Genomic DNA, 14376 nt, shown 5'->3' on the forward strand with positions numbered 1-14376 from the left:
TGAGCCACTCCACACTGACTTATTTCCCTTACTGTGCATGTATTAAGGGACAGAATTTTTCAACGTGGCCATGTTTAGGCAAGCTCCCTGTGCACAATGATCTGGGTGGCATTTGGCTGTCTCCTGTCTCTATCGTTAGTACTAATAGATACCTTTCCTGGCTGGGTTGAAGGTTACTTTACCAGAACAGAGAAGGCTAATGAAATTATAAAGGTTCTCTTAAAGGAAATAATCCCTGATTTGTGTAACCCCAAAGCCTCCAAAGTGATAACAGCCCATCTTTACTCAAGGGGTTGCTAAGGCTCTCGGAATCAAATACTATTTATATTCAGCACGGAGGCCTCAATCCTCTGGGAAAGAAGGGCTAATCAAACTCTGAAATGGGTGTTAGCTAAGCTATGCCAGGAAACATCAGAAACTTGGGTCAGCTTACTGCCCATTGCCCTCTTAAGAATCCACAACTTTTAGAGAGCAAAAATAAATATGAGCTCATATGAGATGCTATATAGGAGGCCATTTTTAACTAATGATCTAATTACTGATCCAGAAATGGCTGGTTTAATACAGTACCTAGTTAACCTAGGACAATTTCAGCAGGCACTACAAAAGTTTGGAACTCAAAGGCTTCCCACATCAGGAACTAACCAGCAATTCAAGGTCAGGCCAGGAGATAAGGTAGTTGTTAAAACACGGAAAGAGGGGTCCCCCACTCAACAACTACAACCCAAATGGAAGGGACCTTTTTCAGTGGTGTTGGCTATGCCTTCTGCAGTCAAAGTACTAGGATTAGATAGTTGGATACCTCGTTCCAGAATCAAGTCTGCCATACCTGAAGTCCTGGACCTGGAACCTGAAGCTCCCATCACCACTACCCGAAGACCTGAAGTTCCTATTCAAAAGGACAAAATAACACTTAAGTGCTTTTGGCTCCCATAATGATTTGCCATGGCCTGTGTATACTGGACCGTATATACAGGGAATTAGCTTAATTTTTCAGTGGGGCTCACCCTACCCCTCCGGCAATTAGTGAATTCTGGGTATTTATTAAGAACATTAATTAAACACAAAGACTGTTAAATACCACCAGTCCACCTTTGGCAAAGCACTGTTGGCTTCGTCTATCTCCATCATCATCCAAATATGCTGCCATCCCAATCCCAACCCAATCTTGGGCCTCTGAAAAAATGACCTATCTCACCTGAACCATAAGGGAAGAATCCCCTTCAAATTAATGAACCTGGATGACTTATATGACTCCAAAGTTACAAAATTGACAAAGGTTACAATGACAGGATAAACAGTAAACCTTCTCCAGTCCTACCAAAGCAACTTTTCTGGGGTCACATCCCCTCAAAAACCCATTTGGGGCTCAATATCAATGCACACAGAACTAAGATTCCATGCGCCTCTTTGTATTAAAAGAAGCAAAAATTTTGGTCAGGCCCTTTGTATTAAAAGAAGCAAAAATTTTGAAAAGTCATCAATGCAGCTATACCCTAGGTATTAACCCCTCACATGATCATGTAAGCTATGCAGTTACCCAGACTGCATCATTTAGGAAACCTGTACAGTTTTCAGGGAAACCACCCCTAGTTAAGGGTACTTTATAGGATTAACAGTCTAAGTACTAAGTACTGTCTAAGTACTGTCAGGGTAGGCCCACCAGCTGTGTTCACATTTTCCCTTGGGAAGACTGTACTAACTCTGAGACATCTAGCTGCCTTTTAGTTCCCCATTATGAAAATACCTCTAGGTGGTTGTTGGTGGATACTAAGCATAACTACCTACACTGAGGGAAGAACAAAACCACTGGAGCAACTCAGGATACTTCCCAAGGCTCCTTCCAGCCTTTAATCAGGGCCACTTTAGCAAGGACTTTAACCACTTGGGAAAGTGAAAACAACAAGCTAACTCATACGTTCACCATAGAGAACAATTTTTGTCTTGAAAAACAAGAAGCCTTTTTCCCATGTGGGACTAGTTCCTACTTATGTTTACCAGCCAATTGGACTCGAATCTGTACACTTGTTTATTTAGCTCCGAGATCAATATACCTCCCAATAACCAGTCTTTCATTATATCTATAACTGCAACCGCCAGGCACAAATGAACCATCCAACTCATGCCCCTTTTAGTATGAGGTTAGGAATAACTGCAGGAGTAGAAACGGGAGTTACCAGGCTTGCAACTTCCCTATCCCATTACCAATGCTGTCCAAGGATCTTTCAGACAGCCTGGAAAACATTGTCCAGAGCATTGTCACCATAGAAAATCAGATAGACTCCTTAGCAGTGGATGCTTTACAAAATAGAAGGGGACTGGATACCCTAACTGCTGAAAAAGGTGGCTTATGTCTTTCCGTAGAGGAAGAATGCTGATTTTATATCAACCAAATCAGGATTAGTAAGGGATGTTGGCTGACAATTAGCTGACCAGGCCTCTGAAATACGACAACAGCTGTCCAAGTCATGGGGCTCCTGGTCAAGGGCACTAAGGTGGGCTTCATGGCTCCTTCCCCTGGCTGGCCCATTATTAATAATTATACTTGTACTGATTTTTGGACAATGTTTGTTAAATCTTTTAACCAGATTTACTTCTTCTTGCCTTGAGGCCATGAAGCTTCAAATGATCATGTAGCAGGACTTCCTGCCAGTTCCAGGTGACAATGCCAGCCCCGGTCATCAAGAAGTCATCCTGTCTCCACTAGACAGAACAGGGCGAGAGTTCCATGGTCCCCAATAGGTAGGGACTGCGCCCCAATCATCATGAAGCAGTTACAGAAGAAAGGCCGTCGATTCCTTTGTCTCCCATAAAGATTCATGGGGATCATGTCTCTTAGGAGGAAATGAAGCAGGAGAATAAGGTCTGGAAAGAGGGAGCCTAAGGCCAATCTGTGGCTGACTTCTTGAAACTGGACCAAAAGGAAAACCCCACCTCTCCATGCCCAAGGGACAAGGGGCCAGAGGTCCCTCCCTCTACATAACCTCCTCTCCCCTATGTCACAAATGGGAAATGCCTCTGAATGGTCACAGGACAAGCCTCCACTTCAGCCTCTGATTGGTCCAATCCTTCATTTGCATAGTGTATAACCTATCAGAGGCCTCTAAAGGGTACTTGGGGGTATAACCAAATTCTTTTAGTTAATAAAAACCCTAAAGAGCATTGCAGTTGGGGCCCTTGAGCCACTTGCTCCAGCTTGCTCCCACTCTGTGGAGTGTACTTTCGCTGCAGTAAATCTGTGCTTTCGTTGCTTCATTCTTTTGTTGCTTTGTGTTTTGTTCAATTTATCAAGAACCAGGACAACTTATAGTTAAGACTTTCCACGTGGTAACAATCTCCAGATACAGGATATTACCATCACCACAGAAGGCTGCCTTGTCCTTCACCAAAGGAGGTTTTCTAATGGGGTAAGTTGGTTTTGCTTCTTTTTACTCTGGGTATATGTGGAGTCATACATACATAGCCATACAGTATGTATGGTTATGTTCATTGGTCATGCCATTTTTATTTCCTCCTGTGTAGTTTCCTAACCAGGGAGAGAGGTCAAGAGATGAGCAGCAGAGGGAACCAGCTTGCTGTAGAGCAAAGATGACTAAATATAAATAAGTAAGACTGGACCTTTTAAATAAATGGCCAGGGAGCCACAGAACCTCACACTGTCCTCCAATTTGAAGAGCATGAGAAACCTGGGACTGTCCACTACTCTCCCCTTACACCAGACTAGACGTACACTAGTGATGAAAGATGAAACAGGCCGGGCGCGGTGGCTCATGCCTGTAATCCCAGCACTTTGGGAGGCTGAGGTGGGCGGACCACAAGGTCAGGAGATCGAGACCATCCTGGCTAACACAGTGAAACCCCGTCTCTACTAAAAAATACAAAAAATTAGCCAGGCGTCGTGGCGGCTGCCTGTAGTCCCAGCTACTCGGGAGGCTGAGGCAGGAGAATGGCGTGAACCCAGGAGGCGGAGCTTGCAGTGAGCCAAGATCGCACCACTGCACTCCAGCCTGGGTGACAGAGTGAGACTCCGTCTCAAAAAAAAAAAAAAAAAATGAAACAGATAACAGTGATTGCATGCCTGGAGATAGCATACCTAAAGTGGGCTGGCTGATTTGCTGCTCAGCATCACTATTCTCTGCTGCTCCCTGCCTATCTCCGCTGAAAGTAACTGAATAACCATACAGATTACAAGGTAAAAGCATTAGGAAAAGGCAGGTGCATTAATACTTTTACTACACTGGGCAAATATCAGTCTATGCAGAACTGTCCCCACTCAAAGATAAGGAAAATGATGGTATGCAACCTATGCAAAAATAATTTTTATAATTAAGGGCTATAACATGAAAAAGATAAATGCAGAATATACACTTGAAGCTCGGCATGATGGCACACACCTATAATCCCCGCATTTCTGGAGGCTGAGGCAGGAGGACTGTTTGAGCCCAGGAGTTTGAGACCAGCCTGGGCAACAAGGTGAAACCTTGACTCTACGAAAAATACAAAAACTAGCTGGGCATGGTGGTACACACCTGTAGTCTCAACTTCTCGGGAAACTGAGGTGGGAGGACTGCCTGAGCCCAGGAGGTCAAGCCATGATTGCTCCACTGTACTCCAACCAGGGCAACAGAGGGAGACCCTATTTTGGAAAAAAAAAAAAAGAAAATACATTTGAAGATTCCTCCTGAAAACTTTTAAAGTTTTAGAGAAAAAACATGCGCTGTGATATCTTAGGATCTGAAGAAAACAAATGGAAAGAGAAACGGAGAGCAATGGAGGATAAGAATAGCTGGGGTTACAGAGATAGAAGTTATTACTAAAAAGGTCCCATATAGAATTCAATAGCGTCAACATGTGGTAACAGTTTTTCTTTTCTTTTCTGAGACAGGGTCTCGCTCTGTAGCCCAGGCTGGAGTGCAGTGGCATGACCACGGCTGACTGCAGTCTTGACCTCCTGGGCTCAGGTGATGCTCCCACCTCAACCTCTGCAGTAGCTGGGACTACAGGCACACACCACCAAACCCAGCTAATTTTTTGTAGAAACGGAGTTTTGCAATTTGCCCAGGCTGGTCTTGAACTCCTGTGTGCAAGGGATCCACCACTTCAGCCTCCTAAAGTGCTGTTATTATAAGCATGAGCCACCGTACCTGGCCTATAGTTTTCTAAAGAGGAGAACAGAAAAAAAAATAATGCTCAAATACACAGTAGAAGAAAATTTTTCTGTATAAAAGGAAAGCTAGACTAAGTAGAATAAAAGGGCTAAGTTTTAGGAAAAATTAATAGAACTTACTCATTAATAAAACAAATTCTGGTTATAGTGTTGAACTTCAAGGATAGAGAATATCTATGCACCATAAGGAAATGTAATCCCCAAGAAAAATAAATCAGACTGACCTTACATTTCTCCTTAGCAACATTAGGTGCCAAAAAGCAATGATGCAAAGTTCACAAGGCTTGAATGAAACAATGAGACCCTAAAAAGCCAAGCTTCCATTCACACATACAAACCAAAGAAAGCCAGGCTCACATATGTGGGAATTCAGGAAATATAGCAACCATGAATCCTTTCTAAAAAATACTGAAGATATAATCCAGTTAAGTTGATGCATCACAATAAAGAACTCGCAGGAAAGTTTTGATATGGAAAAGCTAGAAATAAGCATCACTTCCAGTTAAACATAAACACAAAAATACGTGTAAGTATAGATACCAAATAGACTATAACTGTAATAGTTTTGAAGAAAAGCTAATGTTAAAATGAGAAAGAATAATTCAATCATAATGAACTTAGAAAAAAATCCAGAATACATCAACAAAACAGGAGCCAAAAGAGATAGGAGGAAATCAGTGTAAGAGAATTGGCAGCACATATTTTTCTGTAGTTTTATACACACATACACACACACACATACAGACACACACACCTGGGGTCTCACTCTGTTGCCCAGGCTATAGTGCAGTGGTGTGATCATGGCTCACTGTAGCCTTGACCTCCTGGTCTCAAGTGATCCTCCCACCTTAGCCTCCCCGGTAGCTGGGACTCAGGCATGCACCACCACACCCAGCTAATTTGTTTTTTTTTTTGGTATTTTTAGTAGAGGCGAGTTTTCAGCATGTTGCCCAGGCTGGTCTTGAACTCCTGGGCTCAAGGGATCTGCCTCTCTGGGCCTCCCAAAGCTCTGAATTAGGCCGAGCATGATGGCTCACGCCTGTAATCCCAGCACTTTGGGAGGCCGAGGTGGGCGGATCACTTGAAGTCAGGAGTTTGAGACCAGCTGGCCAATATGGTGAAACTCCACTTCTACTAAAAATACAAAAGTTAGCCAGGCATGATGGCGTGTGCCTGTAGTTCCAGCTACTTGGGAGGCTGAGGCAGGAGAATCACTTGAGCCTGAGAGGCAGAGGTTGCAGTGAGCCAAGATTGTGCCACTGTACTCCAGCCTGGGTGACATGGCAAGACTCCATCCCGAACAACAACAACAACAACAACAACAAACATAAAAGCGCTGGGATTACAGGCACGAGCCACTGTACCCGGCCTGTAGTATTAAAGAATAAAAACTTAAACATATGATTGTTTTCGGTTATAAAGACAATCCCAACAGAACTAATGGGATGATGGGCAAAACAAAAAGGGGCCATATAGAAAAACAGAAGAATAAAAACCTTCACAGAGATATGTAAGAAGAAAACTAATAGGGCCAGGCTCGGTGGCTCACACCTATAATCCCAGCACTTTGGGAGGCTGAGGCAGGCGGATCACTTGAGGTCAGGAGTTTGAGAATAGCCTAGCCAATATGGTGAAATCCTGTCTCTTCTAAAAATACAAAAAATTAGCCGGGCGTGGTGGCGCATACCTGTAATCCCAGCTACTTGGGAGGCTGAGGCTGAGAATTGTTTGAGCCTGGGAGGTGGAGGTTGCAGTGAGCCAAGACTGTGCTACTATATTCCAGGATGGGCAACACAGTGAGACTCTGTCTCAAAAAAAAAAAAAAAAAAAGAAAGAAAGAAAGAAAGAAAAATAATAGGATCCCAGAAGTATATCAGTTGTATCAGTTAATGTATAAAGGACAAGTTCACCTATTCAAAAAAAAAAAAAAAAAAAGGGTCAGAGTTTCTAACTATCTGCTGTCTTCAAGAGACATAGTGAAGTCACTAGAACTAAAAAACAAACAAACACACAAAGAAACAAACAAAAAAACCCCAAACAGTACTGTTACAGATATACTGGGCAAATGCAAACCCAAATAAAGTAGGTCATCATGTTAATATCAGGCAAAGTTGAATGCAACGCAAGAGGCATTAAATGGAACAATGTGGGTTACAGTAGAATGATGAAGAGTGTAATCTATAATGAAGATATATAACTGGCATAAACCTTTATGTGGCAAATAAAGCATCAAAGTACATAAAACAAAAACTTTATAAATAAGGAAGTATCAGGTTTAATATGCTTCTTAGTTCTAGAAAAATTGAACAAATTTGAGGGAAAATTATATAGATAATCTGCAGAGTATAATTCATATGATTAAAATCATATAAAATAGGGTCTGGGCATGGTGGCTCCCACCTATAATCCCAGCACTTTGGGAAGCTGAGGTGGGAGGATCATTTCTATCCAGGAGTTTGAGACCAGCCTGGGCAACATGGCGAGACACTCATCTCTACAAAACACCAAAAACTAGCTGCTCATGGTGGCATGTGCCTGTAGTCTCAGCTACTCCTACTCAGGAGGCTGAAGTAAGAGGATCGCTTCAGCCTGGCAGTCAAGGCTGCAGTGAGCCTGATTATACCACTGCAGTCATACTGGGTGACAGTGAGACTCTATCTCAAAATAAAATAAAATAAAATAGGACATAGAAAATGTGATTAATATAATCAATTGACATAGGATCTGATATAAGGGTCAATCAAATAATAAATATTTTAGGCTTTGCAGACCATATGGTCTCTGCTGTACGACTCAACTGTAGTGTAAAAGCAGCCACAGACACTATAGAAACAAATGGTCATAGCTGTAATCAAACTAAACATTATTTACTAAAATGGGCAGTGGGCCAGATTTGGTCCATAGGCTATAGTTTTCCCACCTCTGATCTAACGGTATAAAATTTTACATATACATGCATACAACTTTATATCCTGAGGACAGGAAATGCACCTTTTACTCAAGCACTCAGGGAACACTTAAAGAAATATAACAGGAGAATTTCTAAGATAGTCAAAATGGTATAGATGATATTTTCTGACCACAATGAAACAAAACTCAATAACAAAAGAGGAAACAAAATAACTTCTTTGACAGATATAACAGAGCAGCTCAATCAATACGACTCTAACTCATTTGTCAGATTCCTTCCTGTGGACAAGAGCCAGAAGGCCAAAGTCTGCATTTTTCCCATTCCCTTGAGACTAAGGTTCTGCAAGGGCCTGCCTTTCACCAAAGACACATATCTATGAGAGACTTGGAAGCAGAATTGAATTTTGTAAGGGAAGACCATGGCTGCTCAGGCAGGTATCATCTGGGAGTTTGGTTTTTCTGCAACAGTTGCAGTGGAGTGTTTTGGTGTCTAGTCATTATCTTTGTGAGCAGCAAAGGAGAGGTGGTAGCAATGAACTTTTTACTGGCACAGTACAGGGGGTCATTGATCCTGACCATACCGCTTCTCAATAAAATATCTAGGCTTGATCCTCTAGCTCATTCAGAAACTCTGAAAGCTAAATAGACCCCATAATAAATTCCTGTCTTCATAAACTGGGGAGTATGTTCTGTTGTCTGTAACTAAGAACTTGTTCAAAACAACCCCAACCACTTGAAGGTTTTACAACTGTCTAAATCTTTGTAACTCTTTTAAAGGTACTAAGTGGCAGGGCCAGCACTAGAAGTGCTGTTTGTACTGAGCCATGAAGCCTCAGTTGAATGTATATCATATGCTGTGTCACAGATATTTCAACCGATGATCAGATGAGTCACAGTCCGATGAGTATCTTTGGAGCCTAAAGAAAGGCTGGTTAGTGCTCTCTTTGCATATCCTCACTTGGGGTGGAAATCATGAGCTAAGGGGAAGAATTTTTCTTTCCTCCAAATACAGTGAAAGATAGATGTCATAAAAAATGATGGCCCTTCTGGTTCCCCTTTAGATCCTCTTCCTAGTAAAGTGAAACTCAGTGACTAAAATACACACACACACACACACACACACACACACACACAGCCCTAAGACAACCCACTGAATTCAAGTTAATCCTTTCTACCCCAAAGCTATAAGTTGCTCAGCAAGTTCAGAGTCATTGGGAAGCCAGAGGAAAGGCATTTCAGAGAAACAAACCTCATAGGTTTGGGACAATAAGAAAAGATAGAGGAGTGGGAAGTAGCATGTGAGAGGGTGATGGGTACAGGCAGGTGCAAAAGACACCACGTACGAAGTTATAAATTGTTCACTAAGAGAGAAGGGAGAAACAGCATCAGCAAATACAGAAAGAAGTGAAGGACACACTGGGCTGCTAGGACCTTTGAATCATCAATTTACAAGGCCATAGGCAGGGAATTCCACGCCAGGGGTTGCTACTCTCCAGGCTAGCTGGCTGTCCATGTGGAGGCCCCAGAAAAAACCTGTACAACAGGAACTACCATCATTAACATAACCAATCAGGTCTGCCTTCCTAAACAGTTGAAGGACAAAGGAAGTAAGAAATTGGTAAATTGGTAGAGGGGGCAGGAACAGAGACACTTGGAAAGAAGGCAGTTAAGCCAGAGGAAAGCAAAAGGCCAGAAAACAAAGAGAAAACAGAGCAGAAAGTCAGTAATGGCAGATGCAGCAAAACTGAAGACAGAGAGAAACTGATTCTCTATAATGGTGGAACAGCCGCCAAGCCTGGAGAAACAGAGGCAGTGAGAAAGGAAGCTTGTTGTGGATAGAGTGACTAACAGAAATCAAACTATGCTGTATTCTGAAAATGACTCCAATTTCTCTTCTTCCATAAGCCCAGGTTAGGCCACTGTTTCTATTCTTGCAACTTTAGAGAATCTATCACTATTAACTAAGTTTGCAATTATTCATTTAGACCAGATTTATGATAAATTGCCACTCTGAAGGAGTCATTTTAGTTTAACAATGTCTTAGCTATGGTTGAGCATTTATATAACATTTTCCTCTTCTGGTTTAGGGCCAGTCACAAACTGCCTGAATATAATTAGGTGTCTTGCAATTAATGACCTACACTCATCTGCCACTAACAAATGTCTTTTTTACATTTAAATCAGATAGTTTGAAGTCTCTGGTACTTCTGTAGAAAAGTTACCATTCAAAAAGCTACTAATCAACCCAAAAGCCCATCAATGACAGACTGGATAAAGACAATGTGGTATATATACACCATGGAATACTATACAGCCATAAAAGAACAAGATCATGTCCTTTGCAGGAACATGGATGGAGCTGGAGGCCGTTATCCTTAGCAAACTAAGGCAGGAACAGAAAACCAAATACTGCATGTTCTTGCTTATAAGTGGGAGCTAAATGATAAGAACTCATGGACCCAGAGGGGAACAACTGACACTGGGGCCTCCTTGAGGGTGGAGGGTGGGAGGAGGGAGAGCTTACTAGGTACTAGTAAGGTACTAGGCTTAGTACCTGGGTGACGAAATAATCTGTAAACAAACCCCTATGACAAGAGTTTACTTATATAACAACCGGCACATGTACCCCTGAACCTAAAAAAGGAAAAACCTTAAAAAAGAAAAAAGAAAAAGTTACTATTTCAACTTATTCAATTTATTCCTTCCCACAAAAAAGAAACTGCATTTTCCCACTGCAAGAGAACTGAAGGACTTTTTCTTTCTTCTTCTTTTTTTTTTTTAAATTCAAACCTTACTCCAAGTCTTCTAATATAGGAGTGATTGTTTTAGGAGCATTTAATATTGCAGTATAAGTTAAACCACTGCTGATCAGCATCCATTTACACAGGGACTTATATGCCTATTGCTTACAAAGTATGAGTTAATTCCTGGATTCATTAACAACTCTTTTTCCTGTGTTTAAAACAGCGTGTCTTGTTATGTTGCCCAGGCTGGTTTCAAACTCCTGGCTTAAAGCAATTCTCCTGTCTGAGCCTCCCAGCAGTTTAGAGCTGTGAGCCACTACACCTGGCCAACCACTCTTTTCTATCATGCTTTTGTACCCACAGTGAAATAATAGTTTAGAAACCTAGCTTGTGTGCTAATACCAAAGCTACTGATTGCTGGAAAACTTAATGCTCAAGGTCATGAAGCAGAGTTAGTGCTTGGGAATATTTTCGTTACCTCCTTTCCTGATAATGCTGTAAAATGATTGAAATATCATTGAAAATACAAAATACTATTCTTGTAGAGTTTACCAAAGATTGAAGTATTATGCCTCCTCTTCATAGACACTCCTTTAAATCTCATAACACAAAAATGCAATTTAAATGTTTGCTTTTGCCTGATATTCCATTAAAAAGTAATCTAAAAAGCTTGGAGAAATTAAAGGCCCACTGTTATTTGCAGAAGTGACCTCTTCTGATGAATAACATTTTGAAGGCAATATGGCTGTGCTTTTTAAAACTTGAGTCTTTATTTGCAAAGGAATCACTTAGGATACTCAGTTTAAAAATCAAGTGTCCTCTTTATATTTCCATTCAATTTTGCTGTGAGCCTAAAATTGCTGTAAAAAATAAAGTCTATTAAAAAAGAACTAGATATAGACCTTACATCCTTCACAAAAAAATCAAATAGACCATTGTAAAATGCAAACTACAAAATTCCTAGCAGATAGAAGAGGAGAAAATCTAGATGATCCTGGCCATAGCAATGACTTTTTAGATACAACTCCAAAGGCATGATCCATGAAAGAAAGAACTGATAAGCTGGACCTCATTAAAATAAAAAACTTCTGCTCCATGAAAGGCACTGTCAAGAGAATGAGAAGACAAGCCACAGATGACAAAAAACATAGCTGATAAAGGACTGTTATCCAAAATATGCAAAGAACACTTGAAGTTCAACAATAAGAAAATGAATAACCAGATCAAAAAATGAGCCAAAGATCTTGACACCTCACCGAATAAGATATAGATGACCAATAAGCATATAAAAAGATGTTCCACATCACGTGTCATCCAAGAAATGCAAGTTAAAATAATGGAATACCACAACATACTATTAGAATGGCAAAATCCATAACACTGATACCACCAAATGCTAGCAAGGATGTGGAGCCACAGGAACTCTGATCCATTGCTGATGGGAATGTGAAATGGTAGCGTCACTATGGAAGACAGTATGGTGGTTTCTTACAAAACAACATTTACCAGCAATCACACTCCTTGGTATTTATCCAAATGAGCTGAAAATGTATGTCCACGTAAAAAGCTACACACAGATGTTTAAAGAGCTTTATTCATAATTGTCATACTTGGAGGCAACCAAGATGTCCTTCAGTAGGTGAATGGATAAACTGTGGTACATCCAGATGATGGAATATTATTCAGTGCTAAGAAGAAATGAGCTGTCAAGCTATGAACAGACGTGGAGTAAGCTTGAGTACATGTTATTAAGTGAATAATAAGCTAGTCTGAAAAGACTACCTACTGTATGATTCTGGAAAAGGCAAAACTACGGAGACAGTGAAAGGATCAGTGGTTGCCAGTGGTTTGGGGTGAGTGGGATGCATAGGCAGAGCACAGAGGACTTTTAGGGCAGTAAAACTATTCTGTGTGATACTATAATGGTGATTACATGTCATTAGAAATCTGTCCAAACCCATAGAAGGTACAACATCAAGAGTGAGCCCCAATGTAAATTACGAACTCTGGGTGATAGTGTTGTGACAATGTAGGTTCATCAACCGTAACAAACATGCCACCACGGCGCAGGATGTCAATAGTGAGGGAGGTGGTGTGTTTGAGCAGAGGGTATGTGGGACCTCTCTGAGCTTTCCATTCAATTTTGTGTTGAATCTAAAAGTGCTCTAAGAAATAGTCTATTTTAAAAATAATAATGAAGTTCCCTAGATCCCACACCAGATGCAGTAAATCAGACAGAATCGTAAAGAGCAGTCATGAACCAAGGAATATGATTTTTAACAAATTTCTTTGGAGGCCAGATCATTGGCCATATGAGGAAGGAAAAGGTGAGAGAACGTGATGAAGAGATGACAGAAACTAACACTGGTATTTCTGTGTCCCAACTTCAGAGATTCAGGTTCAGTAGCTTTAAGGCAGGGCCTAGAAATCCACATTTAAGAAACTCCTTTGGTGCTTCTGATAAGAGGGCAAGACATTCCTACCTCCAAATGGGAGCTTTCTGGAAGTAGGATTAAGAAAAAGGGGCTTGAGGTTGAAAAAGAGGTGAAAATGGCAGACAATATTTCTTTTCTGATGTGAAAATAAAATACTGTTTTGTCAAAAAAAAAAAAAAAAAAAAGATAGCCAAAGGCAATGAAGAGAGGATCTGAGCAAAGGACAAAAGAACCAGAAGCAATTCCTCCTCCTGAGGAATAATTATTTCTGCAAGAAGACAGTCTTGCTGCGTGTCTCACAAAGTCATGTAGGTGCACATTCCTCACCATGATTTCATGGAGAAGAGGCAGATGACATGTTATCTTTGGGGATTTAGCCTCAACAACAGATTAAGTAGTAAAGCTCTAACACACCAATTAGCAGAGCTGTAGCTTCTAAATGCCACAATACAAAGCACTTATCAAGAACAGGCAAAAACAACTGGCAGGTCTTTAGGGGAAAAACTGGTTCATCCAATGGGTAAGAAAAAAATGAAATTTTTTTTAGATGACATTCAAAATGTAGCAAGTCAGTAACTGTGCTCATGGAATAGCACCTATAATTGGGGTAACTGTATGAGTTATTATCCAAAACAGGACACTTTTGAGTTAAAGAAGCTTTTAATAATTATGCCAGCAAAACAGGTATAGAATAGGACTCCCCAAGTAAACCAGAATGAATGGCTCTCAAACTGTGGTACTTCCCTGGATATTAATAAACCGAATAATCATGATATATAATAACTAAAATGTTCCACAGAGGAATTGGCCTTAATTACAAAGTTAGAAACCACAGATGGTGTTCATACAAGTTTTTTTCTCTCTCCACCCATATCCTTGGTGTGAAACATCAAATAGCCCTTTTATAATTACAAAGCACAGCAGTAATTAATATTGATCTCAGAACTCAGTAAAGGTCAACACTAATTTATAGAAAATTTTGGATTCAATCTAGTTTTTACTCTGGAATTGATGCAGTGGGCAGTGTTTCACCAGCCCCAACACCATCACCATGATGATGACAGGCACAAACTTGGAAAAATTGTCTGAAAAAGTTTTTTTTTCTAAAGATATAGCACAC

This window comes from Pan paniscus, chromosome 4, assembly GCF_029289425.2.
Source record: "Pan paniscus chromosome 4, NHGRI_mPanPan1-v2.0_pri, whole genome shotgun sequence".
Classification (NCBI taxonomy): domain Eukaryota; kingdom Metazoa; phylum Chordata; class Mammalia; order Primates; family Hominidae; genus Pan; species Pan paniscus.